A 17,435-nucleotide genomic window follows, 5' to 3' on the forward strand; every position below is an offset into this window, starting at 1 on the left:
ATAAATTATAAATGTATTAATTGTTAAATAGTATATATACAAATACATACGACGTGCTAGTTAATCTATAATACTAGCCTTTGTGGAGAAATTAGTATTAGCAACGTCTGTTTAAGTTGGTAACAAGTCGGGACAAGTTCCACGAAGTTATATTGGTTAACGATGTTCCGAAATTAATTTAAGTGGACAGATACTATCTTAACTCTCCGCTGTACAATTCGTAGTAACCAGAGTTCTATCTTGTAACAAATCTGGACTAATGTTATGATTTAAATCAGATTTAGATGGACAATGTTTTTTTGTAGTGTGTACACCGGTTTTCTTGGGTACGCCACTCCGAGGTCCCGGGTTCGATTCCCGGCCGAGTCGATGTAGAAAAAGTTTATTCGTTTTCTATGTTGTCTTGGGTCTGGGCGTTTGTGATACCAACGTTACATCCGATTTTCCATAACACAAGTGCCTTAGCTACTTACATTGGGATCAGAGTAATGTATGTGATGTTGTCCAATATTTATTTATTAATTAATTAATTTTTTATTTTGGTAACGAAACTCTGTGTCAAAGATCATTTTTAATCTGTTGCGAGTCCCGTTACGGCTACATATTAACGGATTTTGATAATTATTTTTGCGTTGGGTTCAGGGTAATGACAAAGTGATCCCAGCTCAATCCTCATGGTCAATTTCATAGATATTGGACGTTGTTAAATTTTGATTTGACATCAGTAATTAATGTACATCCTATGCTAAATTAAAGTACTTTTTTTAAATTACTTTTTATATTATTTCTTGGGAAAAAAAGCATTTACGTTGTTTGAATAAAAATTTCAATTATAGAATAGAAGAATTAGGTTTCAGAGATTGTTCCGTCGAAACCGAATGGTCTGTCTACTTGTTAAGCATGAAATAACACGTTCAAATGTGGTCTGAAATTCTCCTGAAAATGGTTTATGAATTATGTCAATTTATGCCTTTTCAAATTATCTAGTGCTTGTAGACCGTACGTAGGTACGAGAAAATTCAAAGCGACGCTACTAAGAGGAATGGGCGTCTGTAATTGTGTTGATATTCTCTGTATAGGCGAATAGTCTGTATTAAAGTTCCTATTAGTTTTTGAGACTGGACATAATTGACTTTTGGTGGTAAAACTTTGATAGTGATAATGATCTTTTTTCTGATTTTCGAATAAGCCATTTTTAATTTGGATTGCAGGAATTATAATGGGCACATCGCAAAAACAGACGCGTTCTCTGTTCCCTTACTCTTAGCCAGAAGTTTAGCGACCAGACCAAGAAGGCAATAGTAAAACTTTGCTACAGTTCTTGTACATGAATTTATAAGGCGAACTAAAACGAAGCCAGACTAAATAAAAAGTAAGTTATACGGATATATTTAACAAAGCCCAAATAAAATCTTTTCACTACTTGATAGCTGATGATGAGGGCTCTAATGACTTTTTAGTTGACCTTGGGAATGAAATGATCGCCTCCAGGCTGTTTCAAATAACTAAAATATAATTATTATTGTACATGCAAAATGGAAAAAAAAAAAAAATATCCCGCTGAGTTTCTTTCGCCGGTTCTTCTCAGGTCCGAGGTGCTAAATTCCGAACCGGTGGTAGATTTTTGACAATCAATAAGCAAGTGTAAACACTTCTATATTGAATAAAGATTTTTGATTTGATTTTGATTTGATTTGATTTGATTTATGCAAGCCCGTCTTGGTAGGTACCACCCACTCATCAGCAATACTTAGCATTGTTGTGTTCCAGTTTGAAGGCTGAGTGAGTCAGTGTAAATGCAGGCAGTAGGGTGACGTAATATCTTAGCTTCAAGGTCAGTGGCACATTAGTGTTATGCAAGGAACGGTTAATATTTCGTACAGCACCGTTCTCTATTATTAAAATGATGTACATATTTTTTTATAATTTTAATCCATACATTTATTTCCAGAGAAAGATGTAAAAAAAACTCATAATCATTTTTCAAAAAATGTTCGGTTTAATTCTATCCAAAAGAACGAATTGAACAAAAGACTAGAGTATATATATTTTAGCAATTCCCAATTTTAATAGTTATTACTAATATTCCTATTGACCCTTTGCTAAATATATATTTACACAGCTCTTTGGAAAATCGAGTTTTCGAGTATTTAATTAATTTTTCATTCCTCTTTATTACTGAGACGCAATTGTTTTTCTTACACCCAAAAAAAAACATCTCCTGCATACAACAATTCTACGTAGCATAAATTGAACACTTTTATTTTACCTTTTCTCAACTCAAAGCGGACAAATGGAAATACAACGAAACAAAGAACGGATTTTATGTTTCCTTTGTGACAGTAAAATTGAGATTTAAGCGATAAACTCCCATTAGTCTATCTCTTTGATAACAAATACATAACCAAGGTCACAACTATTATATAAAAAATGCTAAATAACGCCGATTTGGCCAAGATGGCTCAGTGGTTAGAACGCGTGCATCTTAACCGATGATTTCGTGTTCAAGCCCAGGCGGGCACCACTGAATTTTCATGTGCTTAATTTGTGTTTATAATTCATCTCGTGCTCGGCGGTGAAGGAAAACATCGTGAGGAAACCTGCATGTGTCTAATTTCAACGAAATTCTGCCAACCCGCATTGGAGCAGCGTGGTGAATAAGCTCCAAACCTTCTCCTCAAAGGAAGAGGACGCCTTAGCCCAGCAGTGGGAAATTTACAGGCTGTTTATAACGCCGATTTATATAAAATTGTTTATCTATTGCTATTTTAATTCTGACAATTATATCTAAGTGCTTAAACGTACTTAAACGAGCAAACAAGATCTACCACCAAGCTTTTGCTTGTGCAAAACTATGTAAGTACCATCCGCTCTACACATCATTCTACCGTCAAATGCAACACTTAGTATTGATGCATTTATAATAAAAACATATATTTTATTTTATTATTTATAAAACCATGTCATCGCATCTGTCTGTCTATCTGTCCGAACGCGATAAACTCAAAACCTACCCAAAGGATTATCATAAAGTGATTCACGCGGAAGACTTAGGTGTAATTCATTAAGTTTGGGGGGAGGGTTAAGGGTTACAAATGGCTGAAATATGCCGATGATTGTTGAAGATGTCGAAAAAAATCAAGCGATTTGAGCGCTTTACAGAATTGTATATTAGACGTTGTATATTGAAATTATACGTTGCAAGCATATAATACATACCTTTATTTAACCGTGTTAAGCCGTGAACGAAATATATCAATGTTTCTATTTAAGCATCATGGTTACAAGTATTTCCAATTCATCGCAGATTTGAAACACCTTCTTGTGAATATTAAACAGACCGAACTCTGTTAAATGGATCGGTCCCGCAGGTGTTTGAATAAGCGATTAGTGTACGTGAAATATTGAGTTTCACGGTTCAGTTGCAGTTATTTCCAGAAATTCTGTTAATGTAATGTGCTGTCTAAGTTATCGTGAATTAAAACATCAATTTATGTCTCTAAGAAGCGAGCCGGTTGTGTGAATTACTCAATTCAGAAAATTAGGTCATCCAAATACCAAATACACTAATTTTATAACTAAACTGGTCTATTACCACAACACAAGTTTTAATAGATCCGACTTCATACGAATTTATTTCTAACCAGAAACTGCTATATAAAATGTTATGCTTATTAATTCCAGAATTCCGGACTATCTAAAAAAAGTTTCAACCCCTAATTTATAATTATATGTATATATTTAAAAGGTCATAGGTATTATATATGATTATATATACGGTAATCGTATATATAATCATATATCTTGATAATAAGCAACATTATATGTATCTCGTCGGAAATTGGGTTAATAAAATTTGACGTTCAACTTTAGTACCACGCGCACTCATTGGTCATATCGAACAGCCCGCGCTTCCTAGGTTTCACGTAACAAACTTACAACCCTTTTCATGAAATGAATGAAAAATGAACTCCCACGGATTGCGCGGAAGCCAAAGCAAAGATGCTAGACTTAAAAACTTAGTACTTGTTGTTTTTCAAACAGAATATATTATATAAATTTAATTCTAATGTTGAATAAGAGTAACTTTTGATTTTCGTGACGGACCTCGGTAGAATCTATATTCGGAACCAGTGGAAGATTTACATTTTATACAGTGCTATAAAATGACGGTTCAAAAATGCTTGTATAAACCTATCACGCAAGTAAGAAGTTTAGTCCCTTGTCAGAACTTAGATGAAGGTTAATCCGTAACTTTGTAGCGATATCTTTCCGATCGTGTCGGATTTCCATTCCTTTTGATTGTGTGTGTGTGTGAGCCCAGAGAGAGTGTAACTGTGTTTGTACACACTTTTGCCCTGCAATATCTCCTATTGGGATGGGTAACCATTAAAAAATGAAATTGAGATCCCCTATTTCAGGAAATGAGATGACCGTCTTGAGCGAATAAATTATAATATAATTTATTTATGTAAATCAAAAATTAAATTATTAAATGAAATGATGTATTATTGTAGAACGAAAATTGAGTGACGTGGCAAGGAAGTGACGTCACCTTTCAGACGTAGAAATAGAAGGACGCATCTATTTTGGGTTATCAGGGTGGTACAAAATTTGAACTGTCAGTGGCATTCTTGATGAATTTCATAATATTTTGTTGATATATAACTAAAACATAGTTAATCAGTGTCCGTCACTATTTATTTTAAATTTATTTGTAAATGGTCGATTATGTGTATTTTTTTGTATTTAAGGCTGGTAAATACCTGAGGTACCTCAAGTGTTACTTAGGTGTGAATATCACTGTCAATGGACATACGGCTGGTGATTAAGGTGAAGGTTCAGATGAGAAATATGGTCTTTATCCTGGTCGGAAGATGGAGCTTCTGGCAGCATTTTGTCTAACTAGCCGCTAGGAGTCTCATTAAAGACCAACATAGTACCCAATGAAAGAAGACCAGAAACACCGCGTTCCGGCGTTCAAAAGCTGGTATAGTGTACTAAATGCTTCTGTATGGTGCACCCATTTGGACACTGTCACCGCCCGTAACTGAGCTTTTCTGCGGAGAGCGCAGAGGACAAGCTTTGATTAATTGTAAAATTACTTGACATACCCAGGGTAACTCAGATTAAATTTTCTTTTAACCGTAGTTATCCTCGGGAACTGCATTTAGGAGCTCATAAGGATTTTTTTTTTAATTTATTTATTGTCATTTACTTTTTACTGTTAAAAAAAAGGATCAAATTTTTTCAGACAAATTCATAAGTTTTACCTCCCAATGCATTTGAAACCACACAAAGCCTTTGACGTTTGATATCACACTCGCAGTATCAGATATCCGTGCCATCAGATTATGTTAGTGAATATGGAAAAGGGCTCCCTTATACGGCTGATATTTGATATTAGTCTTCTCAGCAGAAAGATATAGATATGACAATATATCTGATGTATTTAATGTAAAACATTACTATTATAGTAATTTTATTTAAGACTAACGAACCGCCCCGGCGTCGCACGAGTGTAATTTATTAATAAATATAATTGATACCCCGTAACACTCAGGAATAATGTAGTTTACCAGTGAAAAAATAAATAGTATCTTTGTTCTGGTGATTCCTTACAAACAAATTTTACCTTTTTATAATATCATAGAAAATAATTTGCCGATTGTTGCCAATTCTTCTCGGCAGATTTAGAATTTTCCTCGCTGGGTTGCTTTTCATTCAATTTAAACTGTAACAACGATTTATAACGTACATATAAGAGCCTAAAGGCCGAGTGGTTAAAACGTGCGAATATCGTCTAATAAGTCAAACGACCACTGAATTTTTTTTTAAATTATTTTTATACTTCAGTGAAATTCGAAAGTCGAAACTCAAATTCCTTAATTCAATATACAAGCGATATTCTTACTTATTGATTGTCAAATTAAAGACTACCACAGACTATGAAAAGGAAATACTCCGACCAGAGAAGAACCGGCTTCTTCTCAGGTCAGGGTCTTCTTTTTTTTCGAACCGGTTGTGGTGTTTAATTTGACAATCAATAAATGTTTAATGTGTAATGGTTCTATATTGAATAAAGGAATTTGATTTGATTTGTATAAGCTACAAACCTTCTTTTTAGTAGAGTATAGCCCAGAAGTAGGACTTTTACAGACACTTATAAATAAAAGTATAAAATAGTACAAATTTTCTGGCAATCCCGCGATTATTCAGTTATAAATAAAATTAAAATCATAAACGAAAATACTAGTAAAACAAAATGATTTCACAAAGTTTTTTATTTATTTAACTTGATAGCAATCTCTTGGGATTGAATTGAAATGCCTTAGAAAATATATTTTGTAATTTTAAAATCTTAATTGTTCTTTTAACAGAATATAAAGACGCTGGTGCAACTAAAGCTAAGATTTCGATAGTATGTTAATTTCATAGTAGCGCATTGGTGGAAATTCGACCTTAAATCAGTTCTAATAAAATATTAGATGCGTTGATTCGAACGATAACATAACATAACATAATCAGCCTGTCAATTTCCCACTGCTGGGCTAAGGCCTCCTCTCCCGTTGAGGAGAAGGTATGGAGCATATTCCACCACGCTGCTCCAATGCGGGTTGGTGGAATACACATGTGGCAGAATTTCGTTGAAATTAGACACATGCAGGTTTCCTCACGATGTTTTCCTTCACCGCCGAGCACGAGATGAATTATAAACAAATTAAGCACATGTAAATTCAGTGATGCCTGCCTGGGTTTGAACCCGAAATCATCGGTTAAGATGCACGCGTTCTAACCACTGGGCCATCTCGGCTCGAACGATACGTAGGAAAAATGAGGCTCAACTGGACGATACCTCGTGTTAACACTTGTGGGTTTTATGAGTTTTAAATTAATAATGATAATTGGTGCACTTCAATTTACAATATTCGGACAGCGTAACGTTGTGCCAGGAATGATTAAAACAGCCGAATGTGCTCCTTTGGCGCGTCCTACCTTCTTTATACAAAAATAATCGGAAGTCAGTTTACGAACTATTAAGGTTAAATTAATGTTCACAGAGTAATTTATTACTATGATGATTAACGAAATTATTAATAATGAATTATAGAAATAAGGTATTACATTGGTAAATATGATTGAGTAGTTGTTATATGCCACAACAGCTGGGCGCCTATGTTCTACTTGTTAACAATTTTCACTACTACAATAAAAAAAATCAAATTAAAAAAAATGTGTTTGTATTTCAACTTTGACATGACGTGGATTTTCATTGGCAGTATGAACGTAAACTATGAATGTTTCGTAAACGTAAACGTATCGCAGTGTGTGGTAAGTTTATTTTATATTTTTTAAATATTTCTAATGCATATTTTATAAAAATATTAGCTTTCTGTATTCCTTCTCCACATAAATATAAATATTAAAATTGTTTTAAAATTCAAAAAGAGCATTATAGAGCTGTCCAGTCGGCTTACAATCTTGGAGCTCGAAACTCTCTTTGGGATGTTTTTACCTAAATTAGAATTCTTACAGTTGCAGAGTTAAGAGATCACCGGCGCCCAAAGACAACGGTGCTGTAAGAAATATTAACCATTCGTTAAATACTCAATGCGCCACCAACCTTGGGAACTAAGATGTTATGTCCATTGTACCTGTAGTTACATTGGCTCAGTCACCCTTCAAACTGGGACTCAATAATACTAAGTATTGCTGTTTTGCGGTAGAATATTTGATGAGTTGTTGGTACCCACCCAGACAGCCTTGCATAAAGCCTTACCGCTAAGTAGATTTCAGTTTTAAAATAATTCTCACTTGTAGACGAATGTTGAAAAGATGCAAAGACTTGCATAAATATATTTATTCAGAAAAAAATATGGTTAAGGGTAGGTTAGGGTATAATGTATATTTACAATAATATAGATTGGATTTTGATAGAGATGGTGTTTAAGCAATATGCAAACGAGAATTAAAGATAAACGAATCCAGGTTTCCGTCTTCGTAAAGTACCTGGGATATAGACTAGACTCATAACGAGTTCAAAATGATCTTTATAAAATGATCTATCAGAAACAAAAGAGTTCTTACTTTTAAAAATGTTTTCAAGTGATTAAAATTGTTTTTCTCGACTTTTAACGTTGCTACTGTTTTTTTTTTGCGACGATTTTCACTGTAAAAACGCTGGAACTATTTAAAAAAGTATCAGGAACTATAGAACTCAGCTGCATGTCCAAAGATATGCTATTTATTTTTGATCTACTGTGAAATGATCTACTACGGGAAAATGGCAGATCACTTCGTTAACTTTAAGGTAAAAACGCCAGAAGTGTTTCTAAAAACTATCAAAAACTATAGAACTCTTCTGCGTGTCAACAGATCTCATATTTAATTTTGATCTGATAAACAATGATCTGTTAAGTTCACACACATATTTTTTATTTAGGTGGTAGGTCGTGTTTTTTATATGGGTCATTGTAGGTTCTTGACGTAGCATAAACAATAAACGTGTCATGGTTGCCAGTTGACATTACATAAAGAGATTTTATCTCACGAAATATTGCGGACTAAAAAATCATTATTTCTTAACGATGCATAATTGTATATAGGTTTCTCTCGGGATGTATTTTGTTTCACTGTCTGTGTATTCAATTTGAGAAAAACGGAAACTCCTGAGTTTTTTTGCAACTTCTTCTCATAGACCACATTCCCAACCGGTGGTAGTTTTACTTTACATTCCTGTAACATGTCAATTCAATTGTGCTTATAAGAGATGACTACCTCTTTGGTCCAGTGGCTAGTTACAGTCTTAGGCTAGTAGGTCTTGGGCTCAATCCCCAGGTTCACGCGATAAAAAGTAATTGGGTTTTTCTATCCAAAAATTCTCATTAACAACCCGAAAGCCTGGAAGTTGGAAGTGATACACTCCCATGCCTCAGAACGCCTGTAAAGCCGTTCCAAGGAGGAGTACTTCCAAGGATAGTAAGAATTTGCCGGCCCATCGGCTTACGAGATTGAAGGAATAGAGAGTGCACCTGTGTTTTCGCACACACATGAGCACTATAGAATTGGAACAGTTCCTGCGTAGTTGGCTGGTCTCCCTTGGAATTCGCCGCCGTAGCCGACATCGGTCAGAATAACATCATCAACATCATCACAAGAGCTGTTATGATAAAATAATATTTTGCTTTTGGATTTATATTAAAGCTAATTAAATGAACCCTTAATTAAGTAGCTTGGGAAAATATTTACGTTCCTATTTGCAAAACTCGTCAATTTAAAGCGGCTTTAAAAATAGCTTCGATTAAATCCAATAATTTGAACTCGCTTTAAAGTGTATTTAAATATTATTAAGTACTATTATATCAGGATAATTATTAATTTATGATTGCGATAAGTTTATTAGTGAATCACAGGAATTCGCTAATTAGTTGGGAAAGAGAATCGAGACTTTAATTAGAACTGACCTAATACCGAATGAGAAATAAGGGTTGAAAGCGTTTAATCCGAATGGTTTTAACTGACAACTACTCAACTGTGGTTAAACTAAATGACCCACTTTGACAATTCATAATGAAAACGAACGTACATTTAATTTGATTTATTGACAATCGTGGGTTTTAGCACAATGTTACTAACTGTAGCATAAAGTTGACGACCTCCGTGGTCGAGTAGTGTGTACACCGGTTTTCATGGGTACGCCACTCAAAGGTTCCGGTTTCGATTCGATTCGATCGATTGTGTATCATATAAGGTACCGTCGTTACTTCTGATTTTCCATAACACAAGTGCTTTAGCTACTTACATTGGGATCAGAGTAATGTATGTGATGTTGTCCAACATTTATTTATTATTATTTAAAGTTGTTAATGGATTAAATAAATAAATAAACTACAAAAAATATATCAAAGAAATTAATCATTATTTTTGATTTTGAACAGGAATTGAATGTTCAATCTTTATTGAGCTAAAAATTAACTCATTGTTTGGAAATAGTAGAAAAGCCTCGATCATTACCGCCGTATTCACGAGTTTTATTAAAGAGTCTGTGAGCCAAATATTTATCAGTCATTTTAACAAAAAATACTGCACAGAAGTTTAGACTCTTATTAATAGAATTTATTGAAAAAAGCCTAAATAAACATTGTGCGTGATTTAACTACAAAAAAGAGCAGTTTGCTTACTGTAGAACGTATTGATAAAAAATATATATATTCCAATATTATTTTTGAAAAAAAAAAAAAACGACTATCAAGCTAAATTCACAATACCAAGTTCCAAACTTCATTTCTACAAAGCTACATCGTTGATGGATTCAATTATTATAAAGTTATTACTACATTTATACAGTTTACGTCTTAGGGAAAAATAATATTTATTTAAATTACTGAGATATAATATGGTTGTTTGTAACTTATCTAATACTAGCTGTGCCCGCGACTTCGAGCGCGTTTGAATTATCATTATTATTATTTAATTAACAAGAAAGTTATTGTTGTAGCCTAAGTTACTCCTTATCAGCGGCTATCTGCCAATGACAGACCCGTCAAAATCTGTCCAGCCGTTCCAGAGAGAGCCGGAACAAACAGACAGACAAAATTGTAAAAAAAATATACTTTGGTATATATACCGTCCGTGTATACATATATATGCATTACAAAACTGGTTATTTTAATATTACAAATAGACACTCCAATTTTATGATATGATATGATATCCTCTGCCATAAACCCATGTTGAAGGCTAGCTTTGCTCGCTAACAATAGCTACATTTAGTGTGCGAGATACCGAATGTCATTTTAATTTGAAACAGCTGCTATTTCGTTCGAATTACTTTAAAAACTGTTTTTGCGCCTTGGACTTCGGTAAACGCAGTTACTTCTTTTAAAATATATTCTCCCTTAGCGGTATACCGGAGTATTAAAAGAAGTGTACTTAAAAAACTTTTATTTACTGTATCTTTTTAACATTCAGTACAAAGAACTTTTAAAAACTATAGATGCATAAATATCGGAGCCTCCTTTATAATCAAATATAACTTTACTAGATGAACCCGCGGCTTTATCCGCGCAAAATATATAAAACTTTATAGCGCAATATCCTCCTATTTTACCCCCTCAGGGGATGAATTGTAAAAACTAGCCTATGATCTTTCTTGGAGCTTAAGCTTAATCCGTATTAAAGTTAATCCAAATCTGTTCAGGGGCTTACTCGAGAAAGCGTTACAGAAGAAAATGAGTTACTTTTTCGTTTTTAATATTAATAATGTAATAAGTAGTATATCTACTTAAAACTAATCTAAGTACAAATATCCTTAAAAAAATTAAAACATCTTCTAATAAACTTGATTGGTCTAATAGGCACAAACATTATTTAAGTAGAAAAAGTTCATTGGTTCTCTATGTTGTCTTGGGTCTGGGTGTTTGTGGTACCGTCGTTACTTCTGATTTTCCATAACACAAGTGCTTTAGCTACTCACATTGGGATCAGAGTAATGTATGTGATGTTGTCCAATATTTATTTTTATTATTATTATATATATCAGTTCAGCGGTTTTAGCGTAAATAGGTAACAGACGGATGTACTATCGATTTTATAATATTAGTATAGATTTATTTTAAAACTTTAATTATGAATAATATATGTATAAATATTATAAGCATATTAGTTTAATACATGAAAATGAATACGGAGAAAAAATGTGATTTAGTAAAAACTCTGTTTATTTATATCCGATGAATTTAGTTTATAATTGACTTAATAAATAATGTATATAACTGGATGGTTTCAATATTCGACCGCACTGGCCCGCTGCTGCTCGGGAAGTGTCGAGTGCGCCGGTCAGCCGTTGAATCATTCCTCTCCGACTCCGTCGAGCGCCAACGGTTGGCGCTAGCGTTCCATTGACGTTCCGATGACACGTTTCCGACATATATATGACGAAAATAAAGATTCCTTTATTAACTCAATTAATGTACCAATAAATTGATAAAATTATTGATCATAATAAAATCGCTAAGAAGATATATTATATTACTGTTTGCGTTTTCGTATCTTTAATTTTTACTATATATTTATTTCATTTAAGTGTATCTTATCAATAAACTAGGTAGGTATAATTTAATTAAACCAAATTAGCTTTTACTTGAAATCTTTCCCGTCTAAATCTGCCGCTATATGAAATCGATTATTCAGTTGCATATTTAAAAGATTCGTGACGGATGTCAATCATGAAACATTTTTTCAAAACTTGTATGAATTTTACAGGCAACTAGAATATAATAAACACGATGTTGCTCGAAATTTAATAAAAAAACACGTATTGAGCGTTGCGTGTCCGTCATCGGTGGCATACGAGCGCCCGTTCACATACGCCGTAAGGCGTTATCTAACTATTGTATACCCTGTTCAAGTTAGCTTGAACTTATTGACAGACGGGCTAGTGATGGGAAACAGAAAATATAACATATATAACAGTCGATGGAACGATGGAATGCGTAATTCAATTTTTTTTTTACCTTATTTTTCTAAAAAGAGTTTTACCAGCTGGAGACCCCAACCACTAGTCACAAATAACCCCAGCCAAAAGGAACACCGTTCATAACAATAACTTAACAACGATCTTTAATAATGATTTTCTGTTATCGATATTTGTAACAGTTATCGCCTGCCATTCATGTCCCTAGCTATTCAAATTTGCAATTTGAATAATAGAAAAAGTCTTAAAATTTTCGGATAACGCTTGAATCTTTAAGAACTTTCGTGTTATACGTATATTTTTTAAATATTTTTACAATTTTTAAAATAATTAAATTAAGAAAATAATATGTTCGTCATTGCGAAGTTATGTCGATCAGAAAAATTTACATCTGTCAAAAAGATGAAGCTATCTTGTACAGGGTATAGTACTAGTTGTCGTCCGCGGCCTTCGTTTTAGGGGTTCGTCATAAGACGTTAGGCATAAAACGTAGTCTGTTTCTCCTTGGGCTTCAAGCTTGCTTCTGTATTTCATCAAATTCGTTACTTGCATTTATGTTATTTGTATAGATTCATTGACGTTTACGTTATAAATAAATATCTGGCGTGTATCGTTTTTATATTTTCAAAGTAAGTATTATTTTAATCTAAATATTACATAATCTAAGGACGTAATTTATTTTAAGGGAGATTTTAACTTCTTTTCGATTTTAATCTTCACGAAGAGTAAATGAGTTGTACTTAATTCAAAATCACATTCATACATTCCTGACACAGTTCAAAACCAATAATAGAAGGCGTTACTTGTATTTTAATTTGATATAATAATAACAGATTCATTCTCTAAGAACTTGGTTTAAACTCAGAAATAAAATTATATTTATGCTGTTTTCTTGTATTATTTTATAAGAATTATAAACAATGAAAAATATATATCCGGGAGTCAATTTTCCCGCCATGACAAGTATCTGTCAATGTTCATGTTGACAGATTAAAAAGATAATATAATAATGATTAACTCGCACGTGACATTGGCGAAATAATCTGTGCCTTCTCGGCACAAGTAAAAGCCGATATTATAAAAAATATTAATAATAATGATTAATATAAAATCTGATAGATACTCCTGTATAATATACAGATAAATATAATTCGTATATTATTGAATATCAAGTATTACATTCTAATTGATTCTTAAAATTGATGAACGGCTATTTGGCTTTTATATTTTCTTACACAATATGATATAAATGTCTGGATTGCACGTATTGTGGAGTGTATCTACAGATGCACTCCAAAATACATGCAATAATGTTTTACATTATAGTAGCAGCCTGTAAATTTCCTTCTACTGGGCTAAGGCCTCCTCTCCCTTTGAGTATAAGGTTTGGAGCATATTCCACCACGCTGCTCCAATGCGGGTCAGTGGAATACACATATGGCAGAATTTCGTTGAAATTAGACAGATGCAGGTTTGACGATGTTTTCCTTTACCGCCGAGTACGAGATGAATTATAAACACAAATTAAGCACATGAAAATTCAGTAGTGCTTGCCTGGGTTAGAACCCGCAATCATCGATTAAGATGCACGCGTTCTAACCACTAGGCTATCTCGGCTTATTCCACTACGCTTATCAAATAGAATTTCTATTTATGTCATTAAACGCTGATGGTTTCATGAAAGTCTTCCTCGAAACTAACCTCTTCATTCAAAGTACGCCGCATAAACCGTTAAATATGTTTATAATAAACACATGTATGTTTGGTAAAACGTTATATAAGTAGTGTAAATACTACTCAGGAAAGCTCTGCATACAAATCAGTCTAGGAATATCTTAAGAGTGGCTTGTAACTTGTGACGAGGAGTCAAGAAGCGTCAAAACGTGACGACGGTGGTCCAAATGTGGACAGTTTTAAAAACCTTACGAAAATAATATAATCAGTGTACTCGGTGGTGAGGTTTTGTGCAAGTGCACTCATCATAAATTTTACCACAAACCAAAAATATTTAATATCGTTGTGCTCCAGTTTCATGAGTGGGAAGTGTAACTACAGGCACAAGGGACATATCATTTTAGCTACCAAGTTTGGCGCATTGGCCGTAAGATATGGCCAATACGTAATACCAAATATCTGTGGGTGGTGACCACTTACTATTAGGTGAGCGTCATTTTCCCGTTATTATATTTATATCATAAAAATATATGCATAGAAATAATGAGTTAAAAACTCGTGAAAAGGAAATCGCTGTGGTGAATTCATAAATCTTAATCCAGCCTAAATCCGGACAAACCATACTGAGTTTTTAGTTTAATGGTGTTTATAGCTCGTGACGGCAATGAACGGATAAAACAGGAACGTCAGGAAAACTACCAACACATGACAGTATAATGTGATCTTGTGATTCTGTCTGACTGACTCACCCTTCAAACCGGAACACAACAATACTGGGTACTGCTGTTTGGCGGTTGAATATCTGATGTGTAGGAGGTACCTATCCAGACAAAGCACAATGACATCAGATATTCTACCTCCAAACAGCAGAACGCTGTGTTATTGTGTTCCGTTTCGAAGGGTAATTGAACTACAGACTACTAATGTAACTACAGGCACAAGGGACATAACATCTTAATTCTCAAGTTTGGTGGCACATAGGCGATGTAAGGAATGGTTAGTGTTTCCTATAGTTTCCTATAGCACGATTTTCTATGGGCAGTGGTGACCACTTACCATCATGCGGCACATTTGCTCGTCCGCCTACCTATATCATATAAAAAAATAGAAGTCAACTCTATCGCTTCAGCTTATAAAACGCGTCGTGGAACACGTAGTACTTATATACCTAACATTTGCTTTCGAGTGTATAAAAGGCATTGTCTGCTCTATTGCAAGTTCTTTGCAAGGGTCATCGTTCGCTTGTAGCTTCATATTTAAGCGGATTGAGTCGTTTTCATCTTAATGCCTTGCTATCTTATGAATGATATGTTTTAATTATTATATTTTGTGATGTTTGTATAATTAGACGGATTATTATGGAAGTTAGCAAAGATTACGAGTAGTTTTCTTACAGATAAAATGTATATGGGCAGTTGTGACCACCTACCATCAGGTTACCATTTGCCAGTCCTATGACAAAAAAGCCTCTGCACATACTTATAATTCTTCCGCAGTTAGTAAGTCTCCATTGAGATTGATCACCACCTCCACCACCAATTTAACAGAAAACAATATATCATCAAAAGTCAAAGTCAAAAATCTTTATTCAATGTAGTGATTACACTTGCTTATTGATAGTCAAAAATCTACCACCTCATCAAATCTACGTCGTCATTTATAAAAATTATTTCGTGCAAACTCAAATTCGTTTATTGAATATAGAAGCATTACACTTACTTATTGATAGTCAAATTAAACACTACCACCGGTTCGGAAAAGAAGGTCTACGATAGAATCGATTTTTAGTTGACAACATATGTCCGCAAAATTCGTATATATATGTCGCATCCTCCGCACGTTCGGGCTCAGATCGCTCTTCCTCCATTACTCGGTGCTCAAATAAACCCATTAACGGACTTCTCAATATCTTATTTTACGGAATCAAATCGGTAATAACAAATGAATGAATGCCAGCTCCATCAAAAATGCAGTGTTGCCGTTTCGCAAAATCGATTCCATCCAATTGTCCACTTGACATTTCGATATCGAGAATTTGTTAACTAGCAACACCGAGGCATAGTTCTTGATCGTGTTAGCAAATGGCGTTGCTCGTTCCTCGACATATATTAATAATTTCGTGCAGGTGAATGATAGACCCGATCGAAACCTATCCACAAGTTTGAAACTTGTCCAAAATTATAGATCGTTGAAAAATAATGATTTTCGATAACATACATACGTATATCCATAAAATTCGGTAAACTCAATGCAAAATTATCAACAATCAATTATTAACAAATGATAAACGACATTTGTTTAGTTTTATTTAATTTACCCGAGGCAAGCCGGGTTTACATCTAGTATTTAAATAGTACAATGTTTGTCACAAAGGTTGTTTATAGGAAACTAGTTGTAGCTGGCAACTTCGCTCGTGGTTTAGGGGTTGGTCGTAAGGTCCTATGTCCTTTTTTACAGTTCAAGCTTGCTTCAAACCAAATTTCGACTAATTTAGCTTATTGGTTCCGAAAGAGCATCAAAATCAAAATATACTTTATTCAAGTAGGCTTTTACGAGCACTCTTGAATTTTAATTTTACAAACTATATTAAGTGAACCTTAAGCTTAAACACCGGTTCGGAATGTAGATTCTACCTAGAAGAACCTGCAAGAAACTCAGTACTTATACTTTTTCAACATTCAAAATACAACGTAATGTTAGTTAAATACAATTATACATGTATATAACATATGCTGCCGGAAAGTCAACAAGTAAACAAACAGACCGATAAACTGAGTTACTTTCGAATTTATAATAATGGCATCAAGTGTTTCCATTTATTCAATATACCATTCATGACGATTTAAGTGTTGTGTGTACAGTTTACAAGCAAGCACACTTGAATACATTTCGACTTCCTGCAATGAATAGAATTATTACATAAAACAAGACAACGTCGGTAAAGTTGAAGCGTAAAATTTCGAAATTTATTGTTTGGTTAGCTTGTAATTGGTCTGAAGTTACAACTTTTCATTGCACTCTCGTTCCTGAAGTCGTTAACAAAGCGTTCGGTTTGGGAAAGAACGCTCCGCCGCAATGATAAAATGGAACAATTTATTCCCCTTTCAAAGATAAATGGCTGAGAATTTTAAAATTGTTGAATTACCTGTTCTTTAACTTTGGAGGGTAGTTTCATACTTTAAATTTGTTATATTTATTTCGTAACATCATGTTGAATTATTAGTTTATTTTTCAGGTTAAAATATAGGATATTTTTACTTGGTGATATGGATCTGAACAAGCACGT

Source organism: Vanessa tameamea, chromosome 27, assembly GCF_037043105.1.
Source record: "Vanessa tameamea isolate UH-Manoa-2023 chromosome 27, ilVanTame1 primary haplotype, whole genome shotgun sequence".
Taxonomy (NCBI): Eukaryota; Metazoa; Arthropoda; class Insecta; order Lepidoptera; family Nymphalidae; genus Vanessa; species Vanessa tameamea.